Source organism: Schistocerca cancellata, chromosome 1 (genome assembly GCF_023864275.1).
Source record: "Schistocerca cancellata isolate TAMUIC-IGC-003103 chromosome 1, iqSchCanc2.1, whole genome shotgun sequence".
In the NCBI taxonomy this organism is placed as follows: Eukaryota; Metazoa; Arthropoda; class Insecta; order Orthoptera; family Acrididae; genus Schistocerca; species Schistocerca cancellata.
Window position 1 is genome coordinate 1,124,324,496 of NC_064626.1, and position 16,051 is coordinate 1,124,340,546.

At 45.3% G+C, this 16,051-nt stretch overlaps 1 protein-coding gene and 1 non-coding gene across 4 annotated transcripts in view; one reads left to right on the forward strand and one right to left on the reverse strand.

The window, feature by feature from the left end:
* LOC126092467 (caspase-6-like) overlaps positions 1-16,051 on the forward strand; it is a 231,855-nt gene that overhangs the window by 198,126 nt on the left and 17,678 nt on the right. The gene's annotated exons all lie outside the window — the stretch shown is intronic.
* On the reverse strand, positions 2,475-2,549 carry Trnas-cga (transfer RNA serine (anticodon CGA)). The gene has a single exon. It is a non-coding gene; the product is annotated as a tRNA-Ser (tRNA).

The window sequence follows — 16,051 nt, forward strand, 5'->3', positions numbered from 1 at the left end:
CTGTGTCAGCTGTTCTCGCCCCCCGACGTCATGCAGAGTAAGTCTGTGGAGCAGTGCATGCAACGTCGTCAAGACGTGAATTAATATTTATGTCATGATAAATGATCGAAATTGGTTTCAATATTAATTTTTCCCTCATAGATTTGACCGTATAATACAATGCACCATAGACAACCGAGCCTGACTCTTGTCCGCAGCAATGCAGTTGCGCATGTGCAGTTCTCATCCCCCCCCCACCCACCCCCACCCCCCCCACCCCCACCCTTCCTGTCTAGTCCGCCCCTATGCGTCCTAGGTGACACGGGCTTTAGTTCGTTCGATTTACACCATAAAACATAGTATAGTGTGAGACACACAAACAAACAGCATTGGTTTCACTCGCATTGGCACGAAGACAGTGTTTTGACCACAACTCAGAAAGGTTTGAGCATTCAATATTTACATCTGGGTATATAGCTTTGAAATGTGCATATAATTTTTTAAAGGCTGATATAGGGCAAAATTGCGAAAAAATTCAAAGTTTTGTAACTGCACAGTTTATTATATTGATTCTTTAAGAATAACATGCAGAGTTTCATAATCGAATTCTGACTAGAAATATCTTTTAGAAAAGGTTATTTGGGTGTCTGTGCATGCTACGCCCTTACTTTCTGTGCTGTGATCCACACCTTCTCTATGCTAGTAACTTTTTGTGCATAAATTTTTCGTTCACACTACCAAAAGGAACTGCAGATGAGTCTAGACTTCCTTTGATTTCAACGTGGTTCTTCTGCACAGTACATGCTTCAAACTTATTTCAGTTTTTAGTTTTGCATATATCAACCTGTTTTGCTGGAAATAGGTCGAAACGCATATTCAAAAAAGTGAGGAAATGTTGAATTTCACTAGTAAAAGGTGCAGGATATTCAAATAACAATGTTACAGATGCTGCTCCTAAGTGTAAAGAACAAGTTTCGGCTAAGTCACTGAGTTCATCGAAGAAGAAAATTTGTGAAGGAACTGGTGATGCTGCGTACAATCTAAACCATGGCTTTTCTAGTGGATTTTAGTTAACTGAATTAGAAATACTTGCCTATATGATTAATGTTTCATGTTCATGTAGTAATTGTGGATCAAAGGGCCTTAGACTTTATGATGACAGTGAAAGAATTGTCATTGTAGGCAATATACATACTTTGTGTAAAGTTTGTAAACAAGATGTTCATTTCAAGACTTCGGCTCTCCATGAGAAGATGTATGAGGTGAATACAACATTTTGTTACGCCTTGAGATGCTTAGGTGCAGGCAGAGAAGGCGAAAATTTGTTTTGTGGCATGATGGACGTGCCTGCATCAGTTACTGGATTCAGTGATTACAAAAGAACACTCCTCAGTGCTCTTGAAGTTGAGTGCAAGGAGAACATTAAAGCAGCTGTTGAGAAAGCTGTAGATATAAACAGTGAAGGGGAAGAAGGACACTGTGTAGTGAAGACAGATCTTTGCGTCTCTTGTGATGAAGTGGGGCCATACATCATATTTTTGTGTGGATACAGGGGAAATCTTAGATCTCAAGCAATGAGCAAATATTTTTATCAGTGTGACGAAGGAAGGACAACATTGCAGTGATAAAGTCTCAGAACACAAGTAAGTGGGCACCAGGAATTGCGAGGGGTCAAGTGGTGTGATAGAAGCAGGTGGGATGAAACAAATATTCTAAAGGTCAGTTGAACAATATGGTGTTACATATGTGATGTATCTAGGTGATGGAGAGTCAGTGTCTTTAAGACTGTTTTAGAGAGCAATCCTTGTGTCTCACAAACTAAAATGGAAAAAGTGGAATGTGTGGGGCATGTTCAAAAGTGAATGGGAGTTATACTTCTCAGATTGAAGAAAGAATTGAAAGCCAAGAAATTAGATGGAAACTCACAGAGAGGTGTTAACAGACTGACAGACAAGGAAATTCACATTTTACAAATATATTATGGAATAGCTATCACAGGTAACTTACATTGTGTGACCAAAATGCAGGAAGCCATATGGTCAATATTCTTTCACAAAATTTCCACAGATGATAATCCTAGAAATTCCCTTTGTGACATATCGTGATGCAAATATCTTCAGGCAGAAGCCAGTGGAATGCCATACACCCACAAACATGGTTTGTCAGTTGAAACTTCCTGGCAGATTAAAACTGTGTGCCCGACCGAGACTCGAACTCGGGACCTTTGCCTTTCGCGGGCAAGTGCTCTACCAACTGAGCTACCAAAGCACGACTCACGACCGGTACTCACAGCTTTACTTCTGCCAGTACCTCGTCTCCTACCTTCCAAACTTTACAGAAGCTCTCCTGCGAACCATGCAGAACTAGCACTCCTGAAAGAAAGGATATTGCGGAGACATGGCTTAGCCACAGCCTGGGGGATTTTTCCAGAATGAGATTTTCACTCTGCAGCGGAGTGTGCGCTGAAATGAAACTTCCTGGCAGATTAAAACTGTGTGCCCGACCGAGATTCGAACTCGGGACCTTTGCCTTTCGCGGGCAAGTGCTCTACCAACTGAGCTACCGAAGCACGACTCACGACCGGTACTCACAGCTTTACTTCTGCCAGTACCTCGTCTCCTACCTTCCAAACTTTACAGAAGCTCTCCTGCGAACCATGCAGAACTAGCACTCCTGAAAGAAAGGATATTGCGGAGACATGGCTTAGCCACAGCCTGGGGGATGTTTCCAGAATGAGATTTTCACTCTGCAGCGGAGTGTGCGCTGAAATGAAACTTCCTGGCAGATTAAAACTGTGTGCCCGACCGAGACTCGAACTCGGGACCTTTGCCTTTCGCGGGCAAGTGCTCTACCAACTGAGCTACCGAAGCACGACTCACGACCGGTACTCACAGCTTTACTTCTGCCAGTACCTCGTCTCCTACCTTCCAAACTTTACAGAAGCTTTCCTGCGAACCATGCAGAACTAGCACTCCTGAAAGAAAGGATATTGCGGAGACATGGCTTAGCCACAGCCTGGGGGATGTTTCCAGAATGAGATTTTCACTCTGCAGCGGAGTGTGCGCTGAAATGAAACTTCCTGGCAGATTAAAACTGTGTGCCCGACCGAGACTCGAACTCGGGACCTTTGCCTTTCGCGGGCAAGTGCTCTACCAACTGAGCTACCGAAGCACGACTCACGACCGGTACTCACAGCTTTACTTCTGCCAGTACCTCGTCTCCTACCTTCCAAACTTTACAGAAGCTCTCCTGCGAACCATGCAGAACTAGCACTCCTGAAAGAAAGGATATTGCGGAGACATGGCTTAGCCACAGCCTGGGGGATGTTTCCAGAATGAGATTTTCACTCTGCAGCGGAGTGTGCGCTGAAATGAAACTTCCTGGCAGATTAAAACTGTGTGCCCGACCGAGACTCGAACTCGGGACCTTTGCCTTTCGCGGGCAAGTGCTCTACCAACTGAGCTACCGAAGCACGACTCACGACCGGTACTCACAGCTTTACTTCTGCCAGTACCTCGTCTCCTACCTTCCAAACTTTACAGAAGCTCTCCTGCGAACCATGCAGAACTAGCACTCCTGAAAGAAAGGATATTGCGGAGACATGGCTTAGCCACAGCCTGGGGGATGTTTCCAGAATGAGATTTTCACTCTGCAGCGGAGTGTGCGCTGAAATGAAACTTCCTGGCAGATTAAAACTGTGTGCCCGACCGAGACTCGAACTCGGGACCTTTGCCTTTCGCGGGCAAGTGCTCTACCAACTGAGCTACCGAAGCACGACTCACGACCGGTACTCACAGCTTTACTTCTGCCAGTACCTCGTCTCCTACCTTCCAAACTTTACAGAAGCTCTCCTGCGAACCATGCAGAACTAGCACTCCTGAAAGAAAGGATATTGCGGAGACATGGCTTAGCCACAGCCTGGGGGATGTTTCCAGAATGAGATTTTCACTCTGCAGCGGAGTGTGCGCTGAAATGAAACTTCCTGGCAGATTAAAACTGTGTGCCCGACCGAGACTCGAACTCGGGACCTTTGCCTTTCGCGGGCAAGTGCTCTACCAACTGAGCTACCGAAGCACGACTCACGACCGGTACTCACAGCTTTACTTCTGCCAGTACCTCGTCTCCTACCTTCCAAACTTTACAGAAGCTCTCCTGCGAACCATGCAGAACTAGCACTCCTGAAAGAAAGGATATTGCGGAGACATGGCTTGGCCACAGCCTGGGGGATGTTTCCAGAATGAGATTTTCACTCTGCAGCGGAGTGTGCGCTGAAATGAAACTTCCTGGCAGATTAAAACTGTGTGCCCGACCGAGACTCGAACTCGGGACCTTTGCCTTTCGCGGGCAAGTGCTCTACCAACTGAGCTACCGAAGCACGACTCACGACCGGTACTCACAGCTTTACTTCTGCCAGTACCTCGTCTCCTACCTTCCAAACTTTACAGAAGCTCTCCTGCGAACCATGCAGAACTAGCACTCATGAAAGAAAGGATATTGCGGAGACATGGCTTAGCCACAGCCTGGGGGATGTTTCCAGAATGAGATTTTCACTCTGCAGCGGAGTGTGCGCTGAAATGAAACTTCCTGGCAGATTAAAACTGTGTGCCCGACCGAGACTCGAACTCGGGACCTTTGCCTTTCGCGGGCAAGTGCTCTACCAACTGAGCTGCCGAAGCACGACTCACGACCGGTACTCACAGCTTTACTTCTGCCAGTACCTCGTCTCCTACCTTCCAAACTTTACAGAAGCTCTCCTGCGAACCATGCAGAACTAGCACTCCTGAAAGAAAGGATATTGCGGAGACATGGCTTAGCCACAGCCTGGGGGATGTTTCCAGAATGAGATTTTCACTCTGCAGCGGAGTGTGCGCTGAAATGAAACTTCCTGGCAGATTAAAACTGTGTGCCCGACCGAGACTCGAACTCGGGACCTTTGCCTTTCGCGGGCAAGTGCTCTACCAACTGAGCTACCGAAGCACGACTCACGACCGGTACTCACAGCTTTACTTCTGCCAGTACCTCGTCTCCTACCTTCCAAACTTTACAGAAGCTCTCCTGCGAACCATGCAGAACTAGCACTCCTGAAAGAAAGGATATTGCGGAGACATGGCTTAGCCACAGCCTGGGGGATGTTTCCAGAATGAGATTTTCACTCTGCAGCGGAGTGTGCACTGAAATGAAACTTCCTGGCAGATTAAAACTGTGTGCCCGACCGAGACTCGAACTCGGGACCTTTGCCTTTCGCGGGCAAGTGCTCTACCAACTGAGCTACCGAAGCACGACTCACGACCGGTACTCACAGCTTTACTTCTGCCAGTACCTCGTCTCCTACCTTCCAAACTTTACAGAAGCTCTCCTGCGAACCATGCAGAACTAGCACTCCTGAAAGAAAGGATATTGCGGAGACATGGCTTAGCCACAGCCTGGGGGATGTTTCCAGAATGAGATTTTCACTCTGCAGCGGAGTGTGCGCTGAAATGAAACTTCCTGGCAGATTAAAACTGTGTGCCCGACCGAGACTCGAACTCGGGACCTTTGCCTTTCGCGGGCAAGTGCTCTACCAACTGAGCTACCGAAGCACGACTCACGACCGGTACTCACAGCTTTACTTCTGCCAGTACCTCGTCTCCTACCTTCCAAACTTTACAGAAGCTCTCCTGCGAACCATGCAGAACTAGCACTCCTGAAAGAAAGGATATTGCGGAGACATGGCTTAGCCACAGCCTGGGGGATGTTTCCAGAATGAGATTTTCACTCTGCAGCGGAGTGTGCGCTGAAATGAAACTTCCTGGCAGATTAAAACTGTGTGCCCGACCGAGACTCGAACTCGGGACCTTTGCCTTTCGCGGGCAAGTGCTCTACCAACTGAGCTACCGAAGCACGACTCACGACCGGTACTCACAGCTTTACTTCTGCCAGTACCTCGTCTCCTACCTTCCAAACTTTACAGAAGCTCTCCTGCGAACCATGCAGAACTAGCACTCCTGAAAGAAAGGATATTGCGGAGACATGGCTTAGCCACAGCCTGGGGGATGTTTCCAGAATGAGATTTTCACTCTGCAGCGGAGTGTGCGCTGAAATGAAACTTCCTGGCAGATTAAAACTGTGTGCCCGACCGAGACTCGAACTCGGGACCTTTGCCTTTCGCGGGCAAGTGCTCTACCAACTGAGCTACCGAAGCACGACTCACGACCGGTACTCACAGCTTTACTTCTGCCAGTACCTCGTCTCCTACCTTCCAAACTTTACAGAAGCTCTCCTGCGAACCATGCAGAACTAGCACTCCTGAAAGAAAGGATATTGCGGAGACATGGCTTAGCCACAGCCTGGGGGATGTTTCCAGAATGAGATTTTCACTCTGCAGCGGAGTGTGCGCTGAAATGAAACTTCCTGGCAGATTAAAACTGTGTGCCCGACCGAGACTCGAACTCGGGACCTTTGCCTTTCGCGGGCAAGTGCTCTACCAACTGAGCTACCGAAGCACGACTCACGACCGGTACTCACAGCTTTACTTCTGCCAGTACCTGTCCAGTGTTCAGTAGTGGAAATTTAGGTAGGATTAAGTGCCAACAGAGACTAGGCTTCCATTCAGGTGCATTCACACTGAAGATACTGAGAAGCATCCATGAAGCATGACTGGACAAAGCCCAGGCAGCAGAAGAAAAAATGCAAACGTTGGCTAGGCAAAGATGGCAGGGGAAGGGATTACTCTAGGAAGATGAAGAAGAGAATAAAGATTATGGATATGGACAGCATTAGTCACTAGAGGTATAGCAATATTGTCAAAAACTGAAATAAAGACTTTAAATGCTATTTGCAGTAAACCAACTTTTTTACTGATAATGTGTCTTTTCTCAGAAAATATAAAATCTAACATCCTGAAATTTGGCATAGTTCTTAAGATTAATCACTGCATAATCATGTGCAGCAATAGTTCATTATCTTCCCTCTGAGAAATGTCCTCTTTTAAAACTTGAGAAAAATAGAACAGTTCTGTGTAACTCAAAGCTGAAAAATTAATTTTATATCGACTGTGATATTAAACAAAAATCTGTTCCACACGTTTTATTTGCCTCTTATGCAAATATAAACTGTTGGATTCCAGTCTTGTTGTTTGACTAGTTTATACGAAAAGGTACATTAAAAATTCAAATTCTTATAAAATGTATGTCGATCTGCATTTTCAAACAAAAACTGCACACGGTATCAAGCATTATGTGCTAGATAATAGTCTCAATTTATACTATTCTATCTGTAATAAATTTAGACATATACATGTTTAGGTACAAGAATCCATTTTGCCCTACATCTGTCTTTAAGATTATGCAAACCTAGGTGCTTCTGCTTTGTGTTCTAATTCCATTTTTTCTCGCAGAACAAAATCTTTTATTGATGAGATCTCATGGCTAACATTGCCATCACAATAAAAATCATGTACATGTTGAACAGCTTTTTTACAACATGTCTTACTTGGTTTTGGATTTGGTGTCACTAATATACCATGTTCTTCTAATAGCTGTTTTGCTCTTCGTGTAGTGTAATTTGAAGTGGAAGTACTGTGAAAATTTGTATTTTATCACACACACCTTCCGTGCACGAAATTCATACTCCAGCTGGGCTACTATTTCTCTATCTCCATTTCTTCCTCCACCTTCGTTAATTGGGTTTGGATGGGAATATTTTAATAAACCAAACGCAGAAATAATCTTTAGAATGTGATCTTTAATTACCAATATTCACTTTTGCCCATAATCACCAGCCAACTGGATAAATTTCTGCCAACGATGAACAATTTTTCTGCAGCCATCATGGAAGAAGTCCTTGCATAAAAAGTTCTCAGTTTACTTGCCGCATCAAATTTGGATAAAATCCCAAGCTTTCGATGACTACCTCTGTCATCTTCGTCAGGGCTAAAACTGACTGTCGTGGTCCGGTGAGGCTTCCGCTTTTATAAGCAGTGGACGGCTTCTCATTGGCTGGATGACGTCACGGTGAAACTGGCGCGTACTGAGGTGGCGGCCTCTATATCCATAGATTTTTTTGCGAGCTTTATCCAGCGTTGCTTGCTGCGCCATCCATCGCAACAGGAGGAGAACTGCGAGGAATGTAAGAAGTCTCCCTCTGCGCTCTTTCTTTATCAATTGCGCGCTTCCATGAATTGCTGAGTGCATAACCGTAGTCTCTGTTGAAATTATTTTCACAGAGTCTAATTTCAACTGCTTCCCTGATGACAGAGTCCCAATAGTTTTAAGTGTGAGCAAGTAGTCTTGTCTCATCGAATAAAATCTTATGTTTATTTAACAAACTGTGCTCAACCGCTGCTGATTTTTCTAGGTACCTGTATTTCAGGTGACGCTGATGTTCCACACAGTGATCGGCAACAGTTCTTATAGACTGGCCCACGTAATTTTTCCCACACTCACAAGGAATGCTGTAAATTTCCGGTACTCTCAGGCCAAGATTATCTTACACGGGTCGCAGCATTTCCTTAATCTTCCTGGGCGGCCGCTAGACTGTTCTGATTCCATGCCGACTCAGGACTCTGCCAATCTTGCTGGTCGTTGCACCGATGAAGATGACAGAGGTAGTCATCGAAAGCTTGGGATTTTATCCAAATTTGATGCGGCAAGTAAACCAAGGACTTTTTATGGAAGGGCTCCGTCGTGAAAGACTTCGTAGTCATGGAAGAAGTCGACGCTCTTTCCACAACCACAGTCTCACAGTTCTCTCAACATCTTCCTGAGAAGCATAATGATGTCGCTGCAGCTTGTCTTCCATTATCGGTAACAGATGGAAGTCAGACAGTACTAAATCTGGACTGTGTGGAGGATGCCATAAGGTGGTGAATTCAGTCTCTGAATTTCTGCGGTGAATTCAGTCTCTGAATTTCTGCTGTGGTGGCATGTGGAGTATGTGGTTTGGTATTGTCATGCTGCAGGAAAACATTTCCCTTTTCATTTCAGACCGTTATTAGCCATCGTTTCAGAGTTTACAGCGTTGTGATGTAATGCTCTGAATTTACTGTTGTTCAATGATCAAGGAAATCAACACGGATAACAACATCTGTGTCCCAGAACACTGAAGCCATGATATTTCCAGCTGAGGGCAACGCTTTCAAATTTCTGTTTTTGGGGGAGTCTTTGTGTTGATATTCCATAGACTGACGTTTCGTCTCCGGGTCGTAATGGTGTACCCACGTTTTGTCTCCTGTCACAATTGAATGGAGAAAGGCGTCAAATTCATTCTCGTTACGTGAGAGGAGTTCCTGGCAAATTTCAAGTCTGTGCACTTTCATTTCAGGAGTCAGCATCTGGGGTACCCATCGTGCACAGATCTTCTAATAGACAAGCAAAGCAATAATATCACCATCATGTTCTGGTGAAATGCCGATTGTGCTTGCAATTTCTCTCTGAGCGATAAGACGATCGTCCTGAATCAGTCTGTCAACATTTTGCTTGTGTAACTTGGTGGTTGCTGTCACGGGTCATCCAACTCCTTGTCACGCAGGTCACATGTTCCTGCCTCAACATCTTTAAACTTACTCGTCCAACGACACACAGTACTCACATCAACACAATCACCATGAACTGGTTTAATTTTATGATGAATCTCCTTTGGGGTGACACCTTCTACTGAGGCTACAGAACAAGCCAGTACCTGCAGCATACCGATGCTGCAAACTGTAGAAAAGTTGCGCAGGGGGAGGTATTACTTTTCAGTCAACCCTTATATTTCATTTACACTTAACATTTTTTCTGGAAAAACCTAGCATAGCTGAGGCAACACGCTGGGTGTTGTATGGTTTTGTGATATTTGCATTCTACATATCCTGCAAATTTTTCCACCCAGCAATACATTAGGACACTTTTCACTGTCAGCTCCTGAACATTCCTCAAATTCTTCTGTACTATTTCATGACCTTCTTTAAATGGAATGCAACAGTACAATTTTCACCTGAAATCAATTTTTCACAAGCTCCTACCAAATAGTATGCTGCACATTTACAGCGCAGGTTGAATAAGCAAGCCACAGCCATGAAACAAGCTGGATGGTTGTTCACAGCAAGAAGTTTTCACCGATTTATCAGTGTAATTGTAACCGATATTATTTTCTGTTCTGGGATGAAAGCTGAATACACAGATGCTTACAGCATTTTGTTACTGTAATGATGTAGATGAAGTAAATTTTTGGCAGTGATGACTTTGGTGTGGCATTTTGATATTTAACACATTTATAGTAGCATATTAGGGCAATTCGGCAATTCAATATATATATATATATATATATATATATATATATATAAACTCTTTGCCTTTACAAATGTCTGCTTGTGTCTGTGTATATGCGGATGGATATGTGTGTGTGTGCAAGTGTATACCTGTCCTTTTTTCCCCCTAAGGTAAGTCTTTCCGCTCCCGGGATTGGAATGACTCCTTACCCTCTCCCTTAAAACCCAAATCCTTTTGTCTTTCCCTCTCCTTCCCTCTTTCCTGACGAGGCAACCGTTGGTTGCGAAAGCTAGAATTTTGTGTGTATGTTTGTGTGTCTATCGACCTGCCAGCGCTTTTGTTTGGTAAGTCTCATCATCTTTCTTTTTAGAAATATATATATATATATATAGACACACACACACACACACACACACACACACGCTCCTGGAAATTGAAATAAGAACACCGTGAATTCATTGTCCCAGGAAGGGGAAACTTTATTGACACATTCCTGGGGTCAGATACATCACATGATCACATTGACAGAGCCACAGGCACATAGACACAGGCAACAGAGCATGCACAATGTCGGCACTAGTACAGTGTATATCCACCTTTCACAGCAATGCAGGCTGCTATTCTCCCATGGAGACGATCGTAGAGATGCTGGATGTAGTCCTGTGGAACGGCTTGCCATGCCATTTCCACCTGGCGCCTCAGTTGGACCAGCGTTCATGCTGGACGTGCAGACCGCGTGAGACGACGCTTCATCCAGTCCCAAACATGCTCAATGGGGGACAGATCCGGAGATCTTGCTGGCCAGGGTAGTTGACTTACACCTTCTAGAGCACGTTGGGTGGCACGGGATACATGCAGACGTGCATTGTCCTGTTGGAACAGCAAGTTCCCTTGCCGGTCTAGGAATGGTTGAACGATGGGTTCGATGACGGTTTGGATGTACCGTGCACTATTCAGTGTCCCCTCGACGATCACCAGTGGTGTACGGCCAGTGTAGGAGATCGCTCCCCACACCATGATGCCGGGTGTTGGCCCTGTGTGCCTCAGTCGTATGCAGTCCTGATTGTGGCGCTCACCTGCACGGTGCCAAACACGCATACGACCATCATTGGCACCAAGGCAGAAGCGACTCTCATCGCTGAAGACGACACGTCTCCATTCGTCCCTCCATTCACGCCTGTCGCGACACCACTGGAGGCGGGCTGCACGATGTTGGGGCGTGAGCGGAAGACGGCCTAACGGTGTGCGGGACCGTAGCCCAGCTTCATGGAGACGGTTGCGAATGGTCCTCACCGATACCCCAGGAGCAACAGTGTCCCTAATTTGCTGGGAAGTGGCGGTGCGGTCCCCTACGGCACTGCGTAGGATCCTACGGTCTTGGCGTGCATCCGTGCGTCGCTGCGGTCCGGTCCCAGGTCGACGGCACGTGCACCTTCCGCCGACCACTGGCGACAACATCGATGTGCTGTGGAGACCTCACGCCCCACGTGTTGAGCAATTTGGCGGTACGTCCACCCGGCCTCCCGCATGCCCACTATACGCCCTCGCTCGAAGTCCGTCAACTGCACATACGGTTCACGTCCACGCTGTCGCGGCATGCTACCAGTGTTAAAGACTGCGATGGAGCTCCGTATGCCACGGCAAACTGGCTGACACTGACGGCGGCGGTGCACAAATGCTGCGCTGCTAGCGCCATTCGACGGCCAACACCGCGGTTCCTGGTGTGTCTGCTGTGCCGTGCGTGTGATCATTGCTTGTACAGCCCTCTCGCAGTGTCCGGAGCAAGTATGGTGGGTCTGACACACCAGTGTCAATGTGTTCTTTTTTCCATTTCCAGGAGTGTATATGCACATTTAAAAAATAAAGATGATGTGACTTAACAAACGAAAGTGCTGGCAGGTCGATAGACACACAAACATACACGCAAAATTCAAGCTTTCGCTTTGTCAGGAAATACTCTTTCCTGACGAAGCAACCGTTGATTGCGAAAGCTTGAATTTTGCGTGTATGTTTGTGTGTCTATCGACCTGCCAGCACTTTCGTTTGGTAAGTCACAACATCATCACATGTTTCCCTCTATATATATATATATATATATATATATATATAATTCGCTGTGCTTTGGGATATCCAAGGTCTAAGGTTGGTAAGTTTTACTACTGTATGTGGATTAGATCCAGACTTATAGTCACTTAGTTTGAGAGTGACTCATGTAAATTTCACAGTATTCTCAAACTTTGCAGATCTGTAACCTCCATCAAAATTGTCACATACCTCTGCAAATCGGTAGTTTTCCATCTCTTATATGGATTGTTGGATGCACCAAACTTGAAAGAAATCCGAGATGCTCAGTTTGAGTGGTGCGTTGAATTGACATATGCTAGTGTGCCCGAAAATGGAGAGCGAAATTCCAGCTTTATAGTCGATCTTGGGGCTGGACTTAGTCTGCATTCTGAATATTGTAGGGATACAAGTGTAAAATTCGTAGCAAAATCTTTGGAACTATTGACTAGTGGAGACCCAAATACCATGACATAGCTCGAGTACTGACAGCAGAATTTGAGGCATGTGCTGCATAGATGGCTATATCTGCTGCAACTTCATCGTCAACTGCTGTGGGAATGGGCTTCCCCCCCCCCCCCCCCCCCTCTCTCTCTCTCTCTTCCCCCCCCCCCCCCCCCCCCCCCCCCCTTCCCTACTACACCACCAAATTCACCAGTTTCTTAAAATTCCTTAATCACATTCCAGAATGAGATTTTCACTCTGCAGCGGAGTGTGCGATGATATGAAACTTCCTGGCAGATTAAAAACTGTGTGCCGGACCAAGACCCAAACTCGGGACCTTTCCGAGTTCGAGTCGCGGTCCGGCACACAGTTTTAATCTACCAGGAAGTTTCTTAATCACATTGTTTAGCATCTTGGTGAACATGGGGCCTCTTTGCAGCTGTTTCTGTCAGCGATATTCCCACAATGCAGCGCTGCCACTGCTACCTTTCTGATAAAACAACTTGACCAGTAGAGCACGGTCTTCCTTCTCCAAAGCCATTGAATTTCATTCAGAAAAGATCAACCCTTACTCCAACTGTCACTACATAAAACAAATAAATGCTTGTCACCAAGAGACAAACAGCGTACTGACCTCAAAATAGGAAACATTTCGTATTTTGACTACTTACAGCGACATGTTTCCACCTGGTAGCAGGTAGTGACTCCTCTGTGGGAACGCCAACTAATGAATACACCTATGATGTTTCCGTACATGTCTCATAACGGCTTTGTTAGCTGAAAACCGGTTGCTGCAACAAATTAATACTGTAGAACAAAAGCAAACATTGCAAATCACTGTGATACTTCTCTTATCACATTTGTTCGAGTTTGCAGGAGGTGAAAATTTTTCACACTTAATGTTATGCCCTTTCAAGCCATAAGACAAGTCAGTTACAGCCCTAAATCCTTGGTTTTTTTCATGGTCACTACCCGGTCTTTTGTCGGTATATGGCTCAGTAGTCCATAAATAACTTTCTTCATTGTCAGAAACTACCAGTAACCTGATGCTATACTTTGGTGGCTTATTTGGGACATACTTGCAGAAATAGCGTTTTCCCCTGAGTGTAGCAAGTGCTCATCTACTGTATCAAACATACTGGAATTGTATAACTTAGGTGATATCTCTACCCATTTTCTCAAAGATTCCTCTACAAACTTATCTTGTTCACGTCTTTGTAGTCTTGTCTCATGGTCGTAACACTGAATAACCCTTGATATATTTTAGAACATTTGTAGTGTCATTCTAGCTATGAAAACAGAGCGACCTCTGTATTCATCCACAAAAATTTTCAGTACACTCGTCATGTGACGCAAACTTTTAGTAATAACATCAGACCAATGTAAGCAACTAGTTGAAGACCGTTTAATTTTTTTTTTTCACTTGTCCCCATGTATCTACTGTGGGTAACTTAGTTCATGTGAAATGATCGCATTATGGCTGAGAAACGTCTACTAAAACAAATCAGAATTTTACAGTGGCAGTAGAGTTGCATACCAAGACTGCAGTATGTTGTTCTACAACATTGGCCGGAAACATATGTCTGCCATTGGGATATGGAGTCGATGCCTCCAGGCAGCCATACTCACTGCCATGAAGGATTTCAGGAGTCCCAAAATCACCTAGAGGCACAGACCCCTTTAATACCATTAAGATCCATAAGACTCGGATGGTAATCATTGCAGCGTCACCAGGCACCTGAAGTATCACCAACTGCCCATCTCTACCTACAGGCTGTTGTCTCTCAGTAAGTCTAGGATCTTCTGCATCAGTCTGTTATCCGCTTGGCCATCCAGAATCAGCCACAACACATGCACTGAGGTGAGGTCATGGGATAGCGACATGCACATATACGGAAGGCGGTAGTCTTGCATACATGAGGTATAAAAGGACAGTGCATTGGCGGAGCTGTCATTTGTACTCAGGTGTTTCATGTGGGAAGGTTCCTGACTTGATTCAAGACCACAATATCCACCAGGTCAAGAGTGTGCCAGGAATACCAAATTACAGGCCTTACCTCTAACCACTGCGAATGCATTGGCTGACGGCCTTCACTTAACGACCAAGAAGTGGTTATCGCGAAGAGTTGTCAGTGCTAACAAACAATACCACTGCATGAAATAAATGCAGAAATCAATTTAGGACATACGACAAACATATACTTTAAGATAGTTCAGCAAAATTTAGCGTTAGTGAGCTATGGCAGCAGACGACCAACTCGAATGCCCTTTTTTAACACCACGCCATCATCTTCCGCGCCTCTCTTGGGCTACTGACAATATTGGTTGGGCCCTAGACAACTGGAAAACCCTGGGCTGGTCATATGAGTCCCAATTTAAGGTGGTAAGAGCTGATGGTAGGGCTCGAGTGTGACGAAGATGGCATGAAGCAATAACTTGCACAGTGCCTTTTTGACAACCTGGGTCAATTGCTTCGTGTGCCTGCACCACTCTACAACCTTACCATGGCACTCGAACTGGCCAATCTGCTGCCTTTGTCCATTAACGCCAAATTTTACTGCAAAGATACAGATACGCTCGTCGTACGTCGCACATTGATTTTTGCAGTTATTTCACGTAGTGTTGCTTGTCTATTAGTATTGACAACTTTATGCAAAATCCGCTTTTTGGTCGTTAAGTGAAGCCGTCACCAACCCTGTTGTCTGTGGTGCGACATAATTACTTAATTTTAAGATACCAGAACACTCTTGATGCTGTGGATCACGGAATACTGAATTCCCTAAAGAGTTCCGAAATGGAATGATCCATGCGTCTAGCTCCACCTACCATTCCGCATTCGAAGTCTGTTTATTGATGTCGTGTGGTCACAATCACATCGGAAATATTTTCACATAAACGGCCTGATTACAAATGACAACCCCACCAGTGCACTCTCCCTTTGTACCTTGTGTACGTGATACTGAGAGGTGGAGCCCCTCCATGACCACACCAGCATGATGGCGAACACCAAAGATCTACTGCCATCTTTGCATTAGGGTTAGTTTTCACTAAAGTGAGGTGTCTCAGGATGTGGGTACTGTGATGTTTGCGTACGTCTGGTTAAGGTAAACCATTAATACATGCTCAACTGGAGATAGATTGCGTTGGAAGTCAAACAAAGTGTAGCGGCTTGAAGGGCAGAGGGAAAAAAGTGACAAAGCAACGGCCAAGGGAGAAAAACCTCTGCAATAGTTATGTGGGTTAGTAAGAGCAGTATCAGATGTCTTGTTGACTGTGACAGGTCATGCAAGGGCAGGTTATGTTAATAGCGGGTATCGTGAAGGAGGATACCATGTTCA